Raw genomic sequence first — 20,809 nt, 5'->3', positions numbered from 1 at the left:
AAACAAAGCCTTCCATCAATACAAAAAAAAATCCACAGGAGAGTAGAACAGGTGACATCACTTGTTCTCCAGCAACCAGTCACCTTTTTTTTTTTCATAATTCTGTGGTGGGGAATGAAAACTAAAATGCTTTGGGAAACAACTTTACTGAAAGCTGATATGAGGATGCTTCAGCAATTAAGAATTTTGTACCAGACACTGAGATCTTAATTGGCACAGCAATATAAACCTGGGCATCCTTCTGAGGCAAAGCTGTTGTACATCACACACTGAGGCCACCTCAACCTCAGCACCACAGAAATAGGAGCCTCTCCCTGGCAGCTGCTGCCTGCAGTCATCCTGTGCTGGCAACACTGGAACAGCTTTGGAAGAAGGAAGAACTACTTAGCCACAGGAAATCATCGCAATGGATTAGGAAGAGACTAGACAGACACAGGAATTACAATTTGAGCAAAAAATTTAGCTACTTAGGTATCCATATGGCCCACTGCCACAACATTCAAGAAGTCCCCCAGGACTTAAATACTTCCCCATCCTGAACTTCTACCAGTCCCTTTAAAAAGGTATCCCAGTATCATTGACCTGCCTGACCCTTGACTGCATTTTTAGCTGGCTCCCAGTTTTAGTCATCTGCTTTAAAACTGCACAATTTAAGTGCACACAATTTAAGTTTTGGAAATTTTCTAGGAAAAATGTACTGGTCTAAGTTGTCTTAAATCCTGCTTTTTTTTGAAAAATAGATTTACTGTATAGACCAGTGTTTCTCCTCCCTGCAATATTTTTGGCTGAAGCTGGCAAATGGATTTTTAGCTAAAGGAACATGTTGTCTTGGATCTGTTGATCCTATTAGTTACCTGGAAATAGGTACCAAGGTTGAGGAGATGCTTTTTTAGTGCTTCTATAGAGAAAAAGTAGGCCCTGACTAGCTGGAAATTATATAGAACCCTCTGAAGCAGCTTACAATGCTAAAATTTCTTCCTGTAGTGCAATAAACATGAGCAATGAAGCAGCTTTATACAGATACATAATGCTACAGTGGAAGTTAAAGTAAAAATCTGTCTCTCCATCAAAGCAGCTGTATTCATTGCAAGAAATTTTTTTTTCACTTCAACCCTCACACCAACATACTTCACCTTTTTGTGTCTCTAATATCTACTCACACACTCTTCCTTACTTAAACTGTAAGTTCTTCAGGGCAGAGACTGTCTCTTTACAACAGTGATAAGTGGGAAGGACTCTCAGACCACTGGAAAACAAAACAATAGTTGGCAAACTTCATGTGCTAACTTGTCCTCAAATCCTCAAGTAAGGAAATTTATTTAATTTTGCTTACATACTACACTGAAAAAGATCCTAACTAACAAACCAAAACCAAACCAGTCATTGCACACCCAGTAAGTTACATTTATAGAGGAAACTTTGAAGGTACTGCACTTTTGCCCAATTAGGAAAAGGATGTAGAATATAACAAGGCCAGGTGATGCCTCTTAACCTCTCCCTCTTTATGCCCAGATGAATCAGTCATTAACTGCAGACAAAGCAAGACAGGCCCAAGAATTCAGAGTGGAGCTTCCCCAAAAGAGAGTTTTGATAGAATGGCATCTGTAACACTGCTTTGACCTTTTAAACTAAATCCTCCACCTAAGACTGACAGGCACAGACATTCACAAACTCCAGTCTTCAGGACAAGCTTCAAGGTTGGCTTTCGAGTTGCTATACTTCAGATAATATTTTTTAAATCTTTTCAGCAGGATTTAGTTTCACACCAAGAGATAAATGCTTTGTGCTCTTCACAGACATTATTCTCTTGAATTCCAAAGTTTGCTTTCAATGTATTTTGGAAAATGGAAGAATGTGTTTGCTCATATTTTGTGTAAGAAGTTTATGACTTGCACAGCCTTCTTGTACTTGAAAGAACAAACAGATAAATAGAGTAATGAGCAGGCTAACACTGCCTTTGGAGAGACAGTGGCTCCCACAGTTGCCATCTGTGGTAAGAAATCACTCACAGACAACCCTTGCACAGCCAGGGCTCCCTTCCAGAACACACCAGACTCCCTGTGCCTGATCAGGTACTGTGTCACTGACTGCTCACTATGACAAAGGACACAGGAGAATGGTGGGACAGTGCCAAGGCAAGCCAAGCTCACCTTCCAAAGGTGACCTCTTTGTGTGGCAAAGCCCACTGCCCACACCCTCAACACCCTGGGTACAATCCCCAGCACTTGTTTGCTTCTGCACGTTAGACCGGGACAGCCTCAAATGTACTTGAGGCTTGGAATAAAAGATTGGTTTACTTTAAATACCAAAACAATCCCAGACAATGAAAATAGCAAAACTACCATGATTCTTTCCCTATGCTGTCGTCCGTTCCCATCCAAACTTGTGTATAAATTTCTGACAGACTGTTTTCAGGGAGCAGCAGTGATGTGCCGGGTATTATGAGAGTTAAATAAGTGTATTACAGCTTGCCTTACATGTCATAGATCTTCTTCAAGGACAAGTAACCTCAAAAAGCTCTAGGATGAAAAAAAAAAAACCCTAAGCACAGAATCATAAAAGAAATCAAAACCCAATCAAACTCCTCCTCTCTACTCTCTCCAAAAATAAACTCAACAAACCCCAGTGGTTTCAGATGAGAATTGGTTTTCTTCTTCTACCATCAGCCAAGCTCCAAACTGCATCTCAGGGTGAGGCCAAGCATCCACTCTTTCTTGAAGGGCCCCAAGGAGCTCAAGCATTGCAGCAAGCCTGAAGGACATGGCAGCAATGCAATGAGACATTCAGCAAGTCATCTTTGTCCCCAGTGACACTTCAGAGGAAACTGAGGTAGCAGAGACATATTTCAGTCAAATAGCAGGGCAGTGCACATGCTCGAAGGGCTGCTCAACAAGTCATCCTGCCAGGAAGAAGAAAATTTACTTTGCCTTAAACTCCTCGCTCTTCAGAGGTACTAAACAGTAGAGCTTTACTCTGTGGTCCTTCTAACACGCAAAGCTACCCCAGACCATTCACTCTGAGGCCTGTCCTTAAGTGCTTCAGTCAGCTAGAGGTGCACTTCACCCAGCTGACAGCATAAACTCCAGCTTCCCTGAAATCTTTTCAGCTTGTTTAGAAGCATCCAGCACAGGCACTGGCCTAGATTAGGAATGCAGTTATGCACACACGAATGGTCTTGACCCACTTCTCGCCACATCGTCCTGGCTACTTGGAGCTGTGAACTCTATTTATTATTAGCACCAGAACAAAAAGAAGCCTGTCTATGTACATGAGGTCTGACAAATGCCCACTCACTGCACAGGCAAGGAATGAAAGGAATTGTTCTATTATTTGCCATCATCATCCTCCTCTCGACAGCCCACTGAATGCCATGACTATTGAAATACCTTTGATGGGCAGTGCTTGCCTCCCCTTCAGGGCAGACACTGCTGACCTGGTGAGGTAGTTAGCACCAGAGGGCACAAGCACGGTGAACTGGACATCCTTCAAGAGGCACAGGAGAACTCTGAATAATCAAGTAAGGAAAAGAAGCTCAAATTGAGTTTCCGTTGATAAAGTAACACTTTCAAGACTGAGTTTCTCCTGCCTAAAATATACTGTACTAGAAAGCAGAGGGACTGCTTCAAATGAAGCCAAACATCAGGACAGTTTCTCCTTCAGAAGCATTCCTGGGTTTCAGCTCTATAGCTTACGAGAAAGGTAAGTAATTCCCCAGTACAAGGTAAAACACAAGATCCATCCCACCACAACAAGCAACAAGTTTGTTCTCCAGGATATTAAAATACCTCTCATAGCAGCAGCACTTTTCATGCTTTGTCATCACAAGCTCTCTACAGGACTCTAATGCAGCTCACACAGAGAGACTGTAAATGGCTGAGATTTGCTAAAGGACAGCACAGAGGTTTTACATCCTGAAAGCACATATGCTGCCAAAAATTGCAGTATAAATGTAAAAAAAAAGAAATTGAGCTCATCTAAATGAAAGGGATTTGTCCCACTGTTCCTAAATGACTGCACTGTTTCTCTCTTGATGAGGAGCATGTATATGCACAAAAGGCAACCTTCTGCCTTCATGTTGTCAAAAACATTTTAAAAATGTAAGCAAATCCAGGAGTTTTGCTTCTAGGATAAATAAAGCTAAACAAGGCAAAGGTTATTGCATTTGTGCTCCCTGCTGATATTATAAAACTAGGATTCTTGTCCCAGCTAAGCAAGCTGAAGACCTGCTAAAGACTCAGTAAACTCCATTGCAGACTAGAGCTATGCTACAAGCAAACTGCACTAAGTGACCACAAAACCTGCCTTTTCAGCTACACACACAGACTAAACCAGTAGAGGAAATACTGATTTCAAAAGTTATTTTGAAATGTGACACAGACCAGCAGACATCACTACCCAGAAATGCTCCAAAATCTTTGCAACTTATTCTTTCATAGACACAGCTTAGAAACACTGTTCTGCCACCTGTGAGAGTCCCACACTTCATTGCACAAAACTTACAGCACTGGCCTAAGCACAAGAAGTAGGCTGCCAGCACAAAAGTTATTTTGAAACCAAAGTTACAAACAGGACTGACTTCACAATTATAACCATCAAGCACCAAACACAGCACTGTAAAGAAAAACACTTCAGTTTTCCCAAATTTACAGAGCACAGAGGTAGCAGGTAAGCTCCAGTGCTTCGAGTTACACAGAAAAGGGAAGAAAAGACCACATCCTTCCTTTTTTTGCAGACACCAGTGCTCCCTGATCATATAGCCCCATAAGATTTGTGCCACAGGAGAACTGCCACAGGCCACTCCCTGCTGTCATGCAACACCCACAGCCCTTCACACCAACTAACCAAAGCAGAGAAGCAGCCATGTGAGAAGAGCAGCTACGTGAGTGTCTGTGCGTATCACAATGAAGAGCAGCCACCCCTTCAGAAAACACTTTTAGAAAAAAAAGCACAAGCCTGGTCTCTCAGGGTGGGGATCTGCACTCAAACCACCTCACCCAGCTGCTGGGGTCACAGAAAGGCAGTCTGGCCTTGCCTTGACCCACCTGGCTCTGCAAAGTCTCTCCTGCCCTTCTGCTGGCACCTGCTCACAGACAACTGTACAGTGGGACAGACGAAGGACCTCCCCAAAGACCCAGACAGAGACCCATCTGTAAAAACAGCACCCACTATTTGAAGGCAGGTAGAGAAAGGAGATGAAAAATGTCTCTTTCCTTTTTCTCTTCTCTCCTGCATATGCTGACTCTCTTTGTTTAAGTACTTATCAATACGAAACCCTTCTGTTTTCCACAGTCTAACAAAGACCAGCATGGTTGTGATGGAAGAGCAGTCGATCACTGAGTACATCACAGCCAGGTAACCCAAACAGTTTTCACACTGTGCCTTTTGGGCTGTGCCTCTTCTCCCACTCCTTCTGGCAGGGGCAGTACTTTCATTTCAACACTAGCCAACAGCTCAGGACACATGAGTTCAAGTTCTTCCACCACTACACAGTTCCTGTGTGGTCACAGACACTCATTTTCTTGCTTGTGCTTTTATTCCCCATCTGCAAAGGGAAGGTGTCTTCCCCACACTGGGAACACATGGTATTCCACTTCAGCATGGTTTTAGAAGGTTTAATATAAATGAAGCATTTGAAGAGATAAGCCTGGCAAGAGCATGCAAGACACGGGAAGTGGAAGTATCACTGATAAATGTAGTTCTAAACAGATAATTTATCTTTCTCATAAAAATATTGTTTTCCTATCAAATTTGCAGCTTTATGTTCAGGTTAGCATGTGAAACTATTCTCTTTCCATATCTGAATCTTTCCACTGTCTTATGTCAAAACAAAACATCAAAACCCTGACTTACATGCCTTTTAAGTAAACACAGAAGAGTTGCAGGCTCTTTGCAACATTATGTTGTGCTGCAAACCATACTTCACTGACAGTGAAAAACACACCAGGTCTGGCCAAACCAGAGCAAACTTTAGACTTATGACTGAGTTGGTGAAGCATTAAGCATTTTCTTCCCTTTCACAGTGAGACCAGGCGTGTATCTTGCTCTTTGATACTGTGTAAGAACGGTATCAGCCCTGAACTGTGTCAGACATGCTCTCTGTGGGTTCTTACAAGATGCAAAGTTGTACAGCACAGAGATGTCATATACAAAACAGCTCAGCAGCTGAGCACTGAAACTGGCTCTGTTTACAACTACCACAGTCCCAGAACAGATTAAGAGTTGGCCACATGTATTTAATACTGTTAACCACGTACAAAGATAACATAGCTTTATTCAATAAAATATTTTCTTTAAAACTTTGATAGAGCCAAAGTTCTGTTAGAGCCAATTACTTGTTAAACAGTTCCACTCTTCTTCCCACAGCTAGCAAACATGATTATTTCCTTCTCTCTTCCCCATTTTTCCTTCTGCCCCAATTTTTAGGTAATTTCCCTGTCCTTAATGAAGTCATGAAAGAATGTTCTAAAAACCAGTTTCTCAATGCCCTGAGTATAGGCAGCTGTGTAAAAATTGAGAGACTCCCCCACCCCCAGCCCAGTCTCTCACTCTCTCAAGCCAGCCTGTTCCACCGTGTGACTCTGACAATCTGCCACTTCAGCAAACACACTGAGCAGAGCCACCACACAAATCATGTTGTGAAGGAGAGCGCGTGGCGTGCGAGAAAGATCTCCCCTGCAGCTGCCACGGAGCTCCTCACTTACCCACTCGTGCAGGGGTGGTACACGGTTCAGCACGGTCTCAAAACCTTTAAATGCTTGGAGGTGAACTGGACTTCAGAGAAACTTCTTAAGTTTGAAGAGAGAAAAAAGATGCTAAGACTGAAAAAGAAGGAAGAGAATAAATTAAGGGATATGAGATCTGAAGCAGAAAGGAGAAAGCAAGTGGGAAAGTATCGTGAGGACCTGATGAGATGATTCTCCCACTTCTAGCTTTTGGGAAGTATCAGCATGCCATTTCAATTTACAATACTCAAGTGCTGAAGACAATATAGTGATGCTATTCTTGAGCATTATGAACATAGAAGTGACATTTCACCTGCCAAAACCATCCCTGGCAAAACTCCACCATCATCAGTGGAACTACACCAAGCACGAAATTGGCCCACAGTTGCATTAAGACAAAAAAGGCTTTATTTCAGGAGATATGGGGCATTTCTGGTTCTTTATAATAAAGCTCAGCAGACAATTGTTTATTGTCCCTATGCAAATATCGCTGACACCAAACGAGCAGCCATCACATTCATAGCACAAGCTGTCTGTCCATAGGAAAACATCCATCAATAAAGCAACAGATTCCCAGCGTCCTGTTCATATCACAAGGAAATTAAAGACAGTTTAAATGCCTCCCAAATTGCCCACCAGATCCACAAGCAATCATTCTCATTTCCAGCAACATCCTTCCACACTCCTCCACCAAGTCAATGAAAGTTGAATGTCCTACTGGTGCTACAGGACTCGGTGCACACACAGATGTACCACAACACTGAGCAGCTCCACTGCCAGAGTTATTCAACAATACTCCCTCCACAAACTATACCCTGCGATCACACTGTGCTCACACAGAAACATCTTTTCCTCCTTTTGTTACATTTTGGTTTGGCCATGTGAATTCTCAACGAAATCCCACAAGTTCACATGTTTCTGCCTTTCTTTTGAGTTTGCCACAAGCATGCCCTGGGCTTACAGGGCCAGATTCTGCTCCAATGCCAGCCACGGCCGTACACCACATTTGCAGAGTATTGATTTATGCCAGAACTCATTAAGCTATGAAAAAATTCAATGGCTGAAGCAAACAAGTAGTTCAGGCACACAGAGCTCCCGTACTACACCCCCACAACGCGTTTCTCCATTTCCCTGGCCAGCTTCGCAGCCTTTCAACCCAATGCACAGGAAAACCGGGACACTTGACTTTCCGGGGTCCTGGAGGGAAAGTTTGACAAGACCCAGGTGGGAGCGGTGGGAGCACAGGGGAAGCAGCTCCTCGAGGCTTGTCCTGCCCCCAGCTTCTACGTGGTTTAAAGATCCGTAAGAAGACATCCACTGCCCACACCAGAAGTTCAGCTGCTCTGAATGCTCATTTTACAGAGCACCACGTATAGGGAAAAAAAAAATTTATCATTTTTATTTGCTTTTCCAATTCCTCTTCCCGTCCCACTTCCCCAGTCCTGCCAGCCTGCACCCAGGGATCCCGCGGTACTATGGGGGCGCTCCCACGGCTGCAAGAGTCACCCGAGGATCAAAGCTGCCCACAAGAACACCCGAACACCCCACGGACACACCGAACACACACCGGCTCCACGGCCCCGGCGAGCCGGGGACACCCACGGGGGGCGACGGGACCGGCAGCATCGCCGGAGCCCCGCACACCCCGGGCACCCTCCTGCTTGATCCCCCTTTAATTTATGCAGAGCCACGACGAACTCCCCGCGTTTCCCTTCACGAAGGAAGGCGTGGGTGCCCCCCAGCAGGGACCCGCCGTTCCCGCTTCTCTTCCCCGGGAGCCGCCGTCCCTCAGCCCCCCCGGGCTGGGATATCCCGTCCCTCCGCGCCATCGCCTTTGTGTGCGGAGCAGACACAGAACCTACCTCGGCGGGGCGGCTCTGCCCGCCCGGCAGCGCGGGGGACGAGGGCAGGAGGAGCTGAGGAGGGACGGAGAGGAGCGGCCGCTGCCCGCCCGCCCGATGCCTCCGGAGTGTCCGCCCGGCCCCGCCACACGCGCGGAGCCGGCCCGGCCGCGCCTGAGGGGAGCGGCGGGGCGGGCCGGGGGCGGGCCCGGCGCTGAGTCACCGCCGCGGCCGCCCCGCCGCCTCCTTTGTTGTCAGGCGTGGAAAAATCCGGGGTGGCGGGGATGGCGGGGGGAAATCCCGAGAGAAAAGGGGGAAAAACTGGGCCTGTGTGGCGGCCTGGGCCGGTCTCCGCGGGCTCAGCGCCGCCCCGGCCCGGGACGGACAACGCGCGTGGGGCAGCCACGGGTGCTCTCAAACTCCTGCCGGGGCTCACCTTGGGGAGCCACCTCTCCTTCCATGGAAAAGAATTTCCCACCTGTGCCTGCCTGTAACTTCCCTGAGGGCTTCCTTCCCGTATCCCAGAGCCCTGTCCCTGTGGATGCCCTCGCCGTTCATTCTGTAGGAATTAAAGTCCCCATCCAAGTTAAAGGTCAGGAGGTCACGGCCAGCCAGCCAGCACGTGTTCAGTGTACCCAAAATCTGTATCCGAGCGAGCATTATATGATGGGGACATGAGAAAGAATCTGGGACACGGCATAGCGTGCACAGACTCCCCCAAACAAAGACATTTGGGGATGAAATGCATGTTTACACTGGGGTACACACTGGGATTAAACAGATTTTGTTTGTGTATTTATCACTGGGATTATTTTGCGTTTCTTCAAAACAGATGACTTGAGTCACAGCACAGCGACTGGAGTCACCTCAGGGATTAAAAGCTTCAGCCTGGGGAAGCTGATCTGGGGAGCTCAGTAATTTGAGGACCTGAGCATTCAGCATCCCTTGGGCTGTGGAGACAGACCTTTTCCCTGTAAAACCCCCAACCCCAGAGGTCCCAGCAGGAAGAGTGTTGGGTGCTCAGTAGATGGTGCTATTTCTACCGAATTTATCCTAAATAACCCTCTGCCCCAGGATGGGAAGGGCAGCAAGCGAGTTGGAGAAACAGGTTTTCTGTGAGGCAGGGCTGAAATCCTGAGTGCTGGTATGTACTAAAAGACTGTTCAGGTCTTTGTGTGCAGCTGTTCTTCCACTAGGAATGAACGGCAGCCGGGTTGAAACCTTGGAAATAGATGAAATCCAGGACACCAGTGGCCATTGTCACATCTGGTTCAATTTGAGCCTGCTGCCAAGCACCTGCATACACAATCAGAGCTGTCTTGTGAACAAATGAAATGTTAAAAAATACTAAATGCTCCTCCAAAAGCCCCTTGTGACGTGCCAATCTGGGCAACCATTTGTGTTGTCCATGTTCACAGTGTCAGCCCTGGCAATAGGCAGCCTCATTCCCCAGCACTCTTTCCTTTACAGAAGTGTTGTGAGATACAGTTGTTCTGTATGTAGTGCTCATGGACACTGTATGGAGAAAATCTCATAAAAATTGATTCTTTTCAAATACATGTGGTAAAATGATGTGCCTGGATGAATGAGGCCGTATAAATATTGATTAGTTCCCTGGTCTGTGAGCAACCCTCCATCTGAAGCATGGGAGGAGGAAGTAGTTTATGGCCAGAAAATTGCAAACAACAATGAAATAAAATTAACTGCAAGGCCAGCAGAATGCTGGATTTCCCTATCTTTTGCATTCTTGACCTTACAGACCTTTCCATATAATTTCTGTATGCAAGCATTAACAATTTGTGTTCTAAAGACACTTTGTTGTAGCCCTGATCAGGATTTTTTATCTCTGTTGCCTCAGACACTGCACAGGCAGTTGTCCCTGCTCTGAAATCTGACACGTTACCTCAGTGTTTCCCAACCCTTCCTTGGCTCAGACAGCTATTTTGTTGTGATATGTATGGTCTTCCCAGCAGATCCTGCACATCCACACCTTTAAATGGAATGTAACACTTTTCTGAGGCAAAATTACAAAAAAACTCTGGGTCTCTTGCCATGGCTTGTCAAAGGAGCACGGGCATTTTTCATGGTGTTTTGTTCCAGAGTTATATTCAGTCCAAGTGTGTGGTTATATAGCATCGTTGGGAGATGTAGATTTAGCAAACTCCACACACACAGAGAATTATCTTGTGCTTTGTGAAATTATTGTAATGCTGTGCAGCCCCTAAGCTGCCATGGCTGTATCCAGACCTGAAGAATATTGCTGGAGAGAAGTGAGAAAGGGAAAGATTTGTGAGGAGCAGAAAGTTGAAGGGACTCACCAAGGACACACCTGAAGACCAGCAATGGCTGAGATCAACTGTTGCATCAACCTGTTATCCTGTTGTCTTAATTCCTCACTCAGTGCCTCATAAAAGACAGTGGTCAAATGATAGCTCTGAGTCAAACATCTCACAAGCAATTTAAGGGATAACTTGAGTCATCACATTGCCTGGCTTTGGTGCAAGAGCTGCCTGGTACCTGCCTGGTCCCCTGCAGGGGAATGAGTCAGTCCAGCTCAGCTGCAGCCCCTAAGAGAGGAACACATCAGTGGTCAGCATTGTCTCCCATCTGTGAGCCACTCAGATTCCTGGAATTCTTATTCTTTCTTTAAGGCATTTTGTATGTGCCTCTTGCCTTTTGACCACATGAAAATTACAGTCCATGGTTCACGTGATGAAGAAATTTGGCCACAACTGCATTTTGCGCATGACAAGCCTTCTCTCCCCAGCACTGTGGGTACTGAAACTCTAGAAAGCACTCAAAAGAGCCTCAGAGATCTTTCTACATGAAAAATAATACATAAATGTAAAACATTACCATTTTATTTTAAATTAAAAGCAGTGTATTGGAATAAAAAAACCATTAATAAACTGGCTGCACTTTAGACAGAATGATTTACTGGAAATACTTAATATGAAAAAATTCCCTTCTTGTTAATATTATAGCCAAAAGTGCATAGACATTCTATCATATGATCATCACAGGACATTTGTAATATGTACTTTGGCATTTTGATATCTCATTAATCAAGTATTATGTATTTTAATTGCCTGTTGCTGTTTGTAATTTTTTTAGTCAGACTGCAAAATTAAGAGCAAAATCATCCTTTAATTTAAGTCCCTCTTTGTGAGGCTGGGAATTGCATTTTATGCTGTGCCTGCACCATACCTGGCCTTTGAGTGTTACCACATTATAACTTTAAATAACAGTAATAACAATTTTACTGTAGCAGAAACAAAGTAGAGCATTTTACAAGGGCAGACACAAGTGGAGTCAGCTGCTGTGGGATTCCCCTTGCTTAGTTTTAGCTGTCTGCAAGCAGATGTTTTGTCTAAGCAGGTCATGAGAGCTGGGCAAGAGATGGGTACCCTCAGAGAGAGATTTGTGCCTCCTACCCTAAATGTCTGTATTAGAACAGGACTGATTGCTTTGGAAGTGCTTTTGCTGGTTGTACAAGGCAGCACCTGACCAGCTTCAGCTAGATACCTTCCTCAGAATTTCTTTAGCTTTGTGTAATTTCTTCACTCAGAGTGGCAAAATGCCTCCCTGTGTCCTCCTGCTCCCCTTTGCAAACAGGAGTTGAGTTCTGCCTTTACACCAGGATTTTTATTCCATATAATGTGGGGAAGCACTGACTTGAATCACAGGAGACTGTGGTTTTCTTTATTCCTCTGTAGCCACTTTAAATGTATTTTTTTCCCTAGATTTTTAATTTAATAGAAGTAAATCAAGGAGAATGCAGGTTGCTATGAATGTTTTTCCATACCATAATTCTGCAGAAACATCAGTTAAGTGTTTGAAGAAACATCTGCTATGCACATAGATGAACATATATATAGGAGCTGAACAATATGACTTTGGACCTTGCAGGGTTTTCTTTACACAAAGCTGGGGGCATAAAAGGGATTTCCTCCAAGTTTTCCTGTGTATTAATAATGAAGATCAGGATGCCACCTTTGCTTCCTCCCCTTCTGAGCATACAGTGAAAGGAAATGGTTCTGGATCGAATCACAAAGAGAAGTGGAAAAAAACAAACTACACTCCACGCTGGCACTCAGAAGTTTAATTATCCAGCACTCTGCATCTTTATGGAAGAAGTAGACAGATAAATCCCATATGTTAATAGTTGCCCCCCTGTGGATGACCTTTGGCTCAAATATTCCATATAGTGATTAATGTCACACAGTTGGATCCAAAACATGCTCATTCCCCAGGCTACAGGGGAAAAAAAGGGGATTTCATTTACCTTCCAAAAGCAGAATTTCATTTGATCACTTTTTTCAAGGCTGTTTTTATCCCTGCCTGTAGTAGTCTGTGCTCTGAAAGGCTGTTCTGCACACCCTCTTCTAGGACTTAAGACCCAGCTTCTCATATTGCCTCCACTACTGACTCTCTGGGCAACCTGAAATAAGTCATTTTGCCTCAGGTTTTGGCCTAGTAGAACAGAGAAAATAACTGTGACTTCCTTACTGACACCATTTGAACTTGCAGATAGAAGACACTAAGTAAGGTTCATCTTCAGATAAAATTCCATATTGACCTCTAGAACCTCAAGGTCTCATAAGATTAGACAGAAATTATAGAAAATTATAGATATGCTTGGATTGTGGTTTTCTGGCCACCTTCTCCCCTAATCTTGCCATTTTTATATGCCTTTGCTTTCCTTCTCATGTCATTATAGTGATCTTACATCATTGTAGTAACACAAACTGTACCCCTGGCACTGGCACAGGGAAGCAGGCACCAATATCTCTGAGCCTACGTGTCAGTTTGATCCTGAAGGACACAGCATCTGTGGAAAGGATACCTTTACATCCTATGTAAAACACAGATACACAGTGCCTAGCATTCCATGGCACTTTTCTGGGTAAATCAGATCCTCAAACATACATTTACAGGTGGGCTCAGGGTTGTAACGCAGAACATTTTAACAGACTCAACAACACATCACTGGCATCCTCTGAAAGGCCAAAGGCTTGAGGTGCTGCAAGTAATGATACCGTAATTCCTCTCCATTGGACTTCTCTAGAGTGATGTCTGACACAGAAAGCCTCATGCAGCTAATTAAGCCATTGCTAAAATTGCCACAGCCCTCAAGTTAGTTTAGACTGAGCCTGTATTCCTGTCAGCCTCTTAGATGAGATAAAGCACCATAGCCTGATGAAGGCTTGGATGCTGCTCCTGCTCCTGTGGAGATCATGAGAAATTTTGCTTTTACTGGGCCTAAAAAGACATAGCCAGCTGTCTTCCCAGGGATGACACAGGGAAGTCTGTGGAAATACAGCTGTAATAGCTGGAGACGCAGAAAAACGTGAGACAAAGCCTCTGAGGAGGTCTGTCCCTGCCTCCAGCCAGGATACATCTGGACTGTTGTGCAGGCTGGGCAAATTTTTCCATTCCCAAGCTGGTTTATTTACCCAGAATGACAGGCTTTTAGCAGACTGTATATGGGGTGGCCCTACAGCAATTGGAACAGACAATCTCATATCATTTCCCACTACCAGAAACAATCAAGTGCTTTTTCCTCCATGAAAGGAAAGATGGGCAGATATTCTCTGTGCTCTAAACCATAAAGTACATGCAAATTGCAAGGGACAAGTAGCTTTATTTCTGTCTTTTGTGCAGTAATGATTGCACTCTGGGGACTTTCAATGGGCCATGTACGCACTTGCAGAGGATCACGCACATGGATCGAGATTCTACAGCATCTTCCATCACAGGATCTCAAAGTACTGGTTAAACCTAACAACTTGTCCTGGTTTTGGCTGGGATAGAGTTAATTTTCCTCCTAGTAGCTGATCAATAACCATGGTGTTTGCAGCATGCCCATCACCAGAATATATAAGCATGTCTAATTTAGAAATGATAAACTATATTTTCAACTTCCAACCCTAGTTGAAGTTAATAGGAGAATTAGAAATCACCATGCCTAAAAATAAAGTGAAAAAAAGAAAGAAACCCGCACCTGCTCACCTTTGATATCTAAAGCAAAAAGTTGAATCTCTAGGTGTTGATTTCCCTATATTTCTGTGTGGGATTTCCTATGCAGAAACCCATGAATATGTTATGCTGTGCCAAGCAGAGAGTCTTGACCAAGCTCAGCATCTCAGACCTTCTGTGCAGGCTCTGCAGAACTGATGGGTCCATGCCAAAATAGTTTTGCTTGTATGAAAATCCCCTTGCATGGGCAGGTTAGTCCAATTTATCATACCACAGCAGTTACTGAGCACCTAGAAATCCTTTATATAGCCAAGCTGCTCTGGTTTTCCATAATTTCCATAAATACAAAAAAAAAGCCACAGGATGGCAGTTGATTTAGAGAAGTGTTAGGGGTGACAGAGACTTCCAACCTAACACACTGGGCTAGTAGCAGTTCTGGGAACAGGAGTCAGAGCTCCAGGTTCTCACTGTCCCAGCAACAGGCAGGTTGCACACTGGAGTGCATGTCCACCTCAGATCTGGGTCTGTGATCACCACATGGCATCTCCAACTGGCTCAGGCCTGTCTTAGGCAGTCACACCATAAAATTCTGCCTGGGCTATCTCTAGTCTTGCATGCAGCTAGGACTTGTGGGGTCGTTCTTCCTATGGGGGGAAATTGTGCTAAAATAAGTTCAAAGTCTCTCTGATTCTTTCTCAGTGAGTCATTCATCATGGGAGTGCTTGTCTTGGTCCTCTAGACACATGGGGAGAACTGTGGGAAGAAGCTGAAGAGACAAAGTAAATGGGATAGAATCCCAGGGGAAAGCAGAGCCATAGCCTGTGCTTCCAGCCATGGCTGAGAAGCTGGGTTGTGTATTAGTGTATTGTGTAAATCAAGAAAGAAAATATGGGGAATGCTGTATCAGAGCCTTCAGCAATGGGTAGTGAAGGCACAGTGGGAGCACAATAGGTCCATTTCAGCTCAATCAGTTTAGAATTTCAGCTGAGTCTCTTGTCACCAATTCTGCTACAAATAGTAATGGAGTAATGACAGCAAAGCAAGCAATTAACTGAAATAGGTTTCAAACTATTTTCCTGGTTTCCCACTTGAAATAAATCATTATTCTAACTCTTCATTTTTATTGTCTGCCCCCTGTGGTTTTGTAACCAGCTGGTATTCCTTATGAAGAAATCAGCAGGTTGATTGACGCTGTGGCTACCCTGACACCCTCTGAGGCTTTCTTATTGACTGACCATATCTTAGATAAGGTTGCCAGTAAATTATAGCTCTGCTTAAGAGCATCTGCCTTAGGGCTGCTCTCCCCTCATTATAAATCCCGATCTAATCCTGCATGTCTCCTCAATTATTGGAGAGTACAATTCAAGAAGTGGATTCCCCAGTGAACATGAAATGAGATAAACTATTCCTACATAATGTAAACATGACTACTCAAGACTGAAACTAAGCACTTTCAGGCCAGTCTCCTTCTGATTTTCATGTGGTTTCCAAAGGAAAACTCCTGTTAATGTTGACTGTTATTTCACCACAGTCAGTTCTAAAAATCAGTTTGAAAGTTCTACCTGTCAATAGAACTCTTGTAAGTATTTCTATCTGCAAGAACAACACGTATGACAATTCAGGTGACAACTTTAGCAAAGGTATTGGGTAAATCACTTTAGAGTCCCCAGCCTGCCACAGAAACCCTTGGGAGATTCTTCATGGCTATGCCAAAATACAGGAAAGGCATTTAATTTTTGAGATCAATGAATGTGAGAGAGCAAATGGAAAAGGGACAAGCTTATCTTAACATCTTTTTGTGTTAGGCAGATAAATTATGTTCTGGATTGCTGGATGAGTTTCAACACATCAGTGCTGATGGAGATAGTCCATCTTACAACTCCGTGAACAACAGTATTCCATTTGTGGAATCTTCCTATTATACTGAATAAAGGGTGAGTAAAGGAACCTGTTAGTGCTCCTGTTGGATCAGTACCCCATCCAAGTTCCAGTAACTGAGACAACTACTGTCACTTTCTGTGGTCTTACACACACACCACAGCAGCCAAGTCCAGCTTTGCAGGTCCTGCCTGAACTCTGGCCTGTCTTGAACCTTGCCTTTTGTGAGAACCTTGCCTCTGGAAAAAACCTTACATTGCATGTTGACTTTATGCAAATATCAAAACAATGTTTGGGCACTATTTAAATGGGTGACTTATTTATATCTTTGTATTTTCACCAGGCTAAATGGGAAGAAACAGGATTTATTTCATTCAGGGGAAAATATGCATTTAGGAATTAAACTAATGGAATCTGTAAACCCACATCAAGGTTACATGGCAGTTTGACTCAACATAACATTAATGACTTACTCTGATTATGCATTAATGTCTTGGATTATGTTTATTCACAGTATTTCCTTTCATCTAAAAGAAGTTTATTGTTCAGCCAGCTCCAAATACAGAGTGAATTTTGACATCTCTGGTGGGAAATCAACAATCTGTCTCATTGCTGCTGCCATCTTTGTGAGCTGTTTGCTAGATCATTAATTTGTGCCGAGCTAGATTGGGATGTCAGACAATAAAAGAGGAGCTCTCATCCAAGGGCATGGTGGGACTACACACAGATCATCCTTCCTCAGCCTGCGTTGCCAGGCCAAGGAAACACTGCCTGTCCTAGGACAGGCCTCACAGGATCCTCTTGGGAACCTTTCTTGGGCTTCCTTCTGATCAATCATAGTATAAAGACATAAAAAGGCTGTAGTGTTGAGGTTAAAAATCTGTCACAACCCATGTACAAAAGTAAATTCCCAAGGAGTACTACAAGAAAAGGGCAAACATACATGATATTCCACTCAAAGTCTCTAGATACTCACAGCCTCCTGAACTGACTGCAGATTCCTACTAATTTCTACAAATAGATGAAGATTTCTACATACAACCCTCCATCGATCTTTTTTCCCTTGGACCTGTCCAGCCTCCCCTTAAATTCATGTGAGACTCTGGCAGTGTCTTTTGGCAAGAAATTTCAAAGCTCAGTAATCTTCTCATTCTGCACTGGTTAGTAAGTTTTTTTGTAAATGTTAATCACTATCACTTAGTACAATTCTTCCTAAAGGAAACATTATCCTATGGTCAAGGGAGGCAAATTTCTATAGGCTTCTCTGGTGTTAGATCTCAGCAGTATTGTTTATCCCAAGCCCCCTCAAAATCAGCAAGAGATTCTTCATTTGAGTTAGGTCCACAATTCCTGGCTGACTGGAAGAAATAGCCCGAATTACAATTTAGTCAAAGTGAGGTTTCACCTCTCCCTAAGCACCCAGTATCCTTTATTGCAGTTCTGGTTTTGTAATCCTGCTTTAGTTTCTAGCAGGATTCATCAAAACAATAACATCACTCCAAAAAAAGCTACAGAGTGTTTTTTAAGGAGAGATGAAAGGCTGATGGTGAGCGGGGCTGCCCCACAACAATTACCGAAACAAATAGGTCCAGTAAAAAGCTCTGCTCTCATTTACATGGCTACAGGACTCATCTTGCTAAATTGTGGCCCCTTTCATCAAAGGATTTAAATCTGAATTATCTCCTTGTAATTCCCTCAAATTTATGCCATTTGTATTCTGATTTTGATCAGCTGTTTCTTCTGTGCTATTAACTAAGGCAGAGGCACCCTGTAAATACAGCATACTTCAATGCACTCCCTTATTTATGTACTTACAGATAACTTCAGTATTTCCCCAAACAAGATGTGCCACTGTGACCCATAGAGTCAATACATATTGCATTTGCATTCTTTTATAATGCAAGGCAGTTGTAGAATTACGTACAAATAGACCTCTGGGGGCCTGACCTCCCAGCTGTATTAAATAAATCCCCTTAGCACAAAGGAGGAAGAAAGGGAAACAAAGGGCTTCCTGCTGGCTTTTCCTGGAAGCATAGAAGTGAAATAATTCACTTCAGTGTCCTCTGGAAATAAAGGATGGTTAGAAAACATCAGAAACCAATCTTTAGAAAAACACAGCTCTAGAAGTGAGAGAATGAGCAACTTGGCTGTAGAGAAGAGTGGAGTTTTCCCAGTGTATTCACTCACCATCATGGCCCTGCAGAAAGCATTTAGTCTTTACTCGGACTAAATGTCCTTGAGCTGTGGAAATCATAAGGGGAAAGTGCATCTCTTGGATGGACATAGTTACAGGGTGGGTTTTGGCAGGAGTTTATATAAACTCCTCTGAGAGGAGTTATACTGAGTTGCAAATTTGTCTTTATTGGTAGACATACAATACTCAAGTTGACTCTGATCTGATAAAAACAGCTGTTCAGACATAATTTCTGTCCTGCAAAATATTTAAACAAAAACTTGAAAACAATTTTGTTTCAGTTTAAAATCAAACATTTTTTTCAGGGTTTGTTCATGTATTAAGCAAAACCCACATGCTTTCCTAAAACTTTTAACAAATATTTCCATTTAGTCTAAAAACCTGCTTCTGGGGGAAAATAAATCTTCTTTTGGAAATACCAATTCTCCTAGCAAAACTGATGTTAGACTTGGAGTGATCCTGGGCAGACCCTCTAATGTGGGTGATTCTATTTGTTCTTCCCTATGGAAGCTTCCTATGCATTAAAGCCTGGATAAATGGCATTTCCATTGCCTGCAACACCAAGTCCTCCCCTGTGTGACTCTCATTGTCTGTATTCCCTGGACTTAATGGCAGTGGAGGGATATTTCATTCACCTCCTATGATGACTGGTGTTTTTCCGTATGTTCATTCCCAGAAAGAGACAGAATGGAAAATCAGTGGTTTTTTCTACTTTATGTATGTGTTAACAGAATGAATTTTGGAGAGGGAAGCTCAGTAGTGCTTACTCATGGCCCCTTGTTTTTGTCATTGTCCTGGTCTCACAGCATCCAGAGTGGAGACACACATTTTGTTGGCAATTAAGTGAATGGGAAAAGGCTGGCAAAACTGTTCCCTGTGGCACATTTCATTTCAGAGACCACTGAGATCAAGGGATCAGAGGGAGCAAGCTGAAGCTTAGCATATGTCACCAGCCCTCCTAGGACCTGCCACATCTTGCATACAAACATGGTTTTACCAGTCCAAGCACTGAACCTGAGGCCCTGTTTGCATATGACAGCATATGCCAGATTTTTGTTTGCAAAATCAAAGTAGGAACGACGGGGATATAATCAAAAGTCCCTGACGGGGAAGTGTTAGACAAATGGTTCTGGTTCTGGTTTCAATCCATCTCCTTAGTTAATCTTATTATTCAGGGACTACCTAGAGCCATCTCATGCTCATTTAAACTAAATACATAACCCAATTAAAACAATCCTGAGCTATTTAGATCCATGGAATTAGACTAAATTTCAGCGCTTCTGACACTTTAGATCATTCAGGGCTCTAGAGCATAAATATCTATATAATCAGTTTATCTTCTCCCATCTCAACCGTCATTAATAAATTGTACATATGGGTTAGGAGATTGTCATATTTCATATATGACACAACAGTTCCAGCCAATTTCTAGATTACTGGATACTGTAATCCCCTGGTACAGCTCTATGTCTGACTACAGGATACAGGACTTGGGTCTGCAAATCCACTTGGGTGCCTGGGATCATGGGAATGTGCTGAGGTGATGGCAAGAAGGGACAGAGGAAAAGGGTGGAGCTGGAAGCATTTGGTCCATCAGCACAACAGCTTTCCTAGCAGAGCTGGAGTCTGACCAAAGGCCTGATGGCTTTTTTCTGCTGTAGGAAATATTCTGCTAACTAGAGAGTTCACAGTGGAAGGAAACAAAGAGAAGGGGGTAGTTAGATGAAACAATGAAATGTTGCTTTTCTCATCAACTGTACTTAAATCCAGCTGCAAGTTGATCTGTTTTGTTAGGAACAGGCAAGCATGGTATTTCCAGGGGATTCTTGCAAGGTTGTGATTAAAAACAAGGAATGTGCAAGAAGTTAGAGTGACAATTTAACTAAAACAAGGGCAAGAAACTCATGGCAAAGGGAGCTCAGCAGATAATTCCATGAACAGTCTGTTCCCTGGATTTTGTACTATTTATATTCACAAACTATTCATGAACAGATTGCAGAAATTAAAACAAACAAATGAGGAAACATTTATTAATTATGGAATAATTGATATACAATATGTTATGAGTTAGGGATAATTCTTGGTCTCCAAATTGTATCAGCCAGGGCTGTGTGACTCATAATTTGCACAGTGTCCCTTTGTCACACATGTCTGAAGGCTCTGCAGGACAAACCCAGCACAACTCCTCTGAGCTT

The 20,809-nt window shown here is 43.4% G+C and overlaps 1 protein-coding gene across 2 annotated transcripts in view; it reads right to left on the bottom strand.

Moving 5' to 3' along the window:
- The window catches only part of FAM107B (family with sequence similarity 107 member B), a 59,256-nt gene extending 50,573 nt beyond the window's left edge, over positions 1 to 8,683 (bottom strand). The window contains exons 1-2 of one of the 2 annotated variants that reach the window (XM_053943303.1): positions 8,585 to 8,674; positions 6,702 to 6,818 (exon numbers count right to left, since the gene is read on the bottom strand). The gene's annotated coding sequence lies outside the window, so the exon portion shown is untranslated. Of the gene's footprint in view, positions 1 to 6,701; positions 6,819 to 8,584 lie in introns of both variants that reach the window. The other variant, XM_053943309.1, reaches the window with a different exon arrangement.
- Positions 8,684 to 20,809: the final 12,126 nt, after the last annotated feature.

This window comes from Vidua chalybeata, chromosome 5 (assembly GCF_026979565.1).
Source record: "Vidua chalybeata isolate OUT-0048 chromosome 5, bVidCha1 merged haplotype, whole genome shotgun sequence".
Taxonomy (NCBI): domain Eukaryota; kingdom Metazoa; phylum Chordata; class Aves; order Passeriformes; family Viduidae; genus Vidua; species Vidua chalybeata.
Note: the sequence above shows the minus strand (reverse complement) of the source record. Positions and strands in the feature narration are given on the sequence as shown.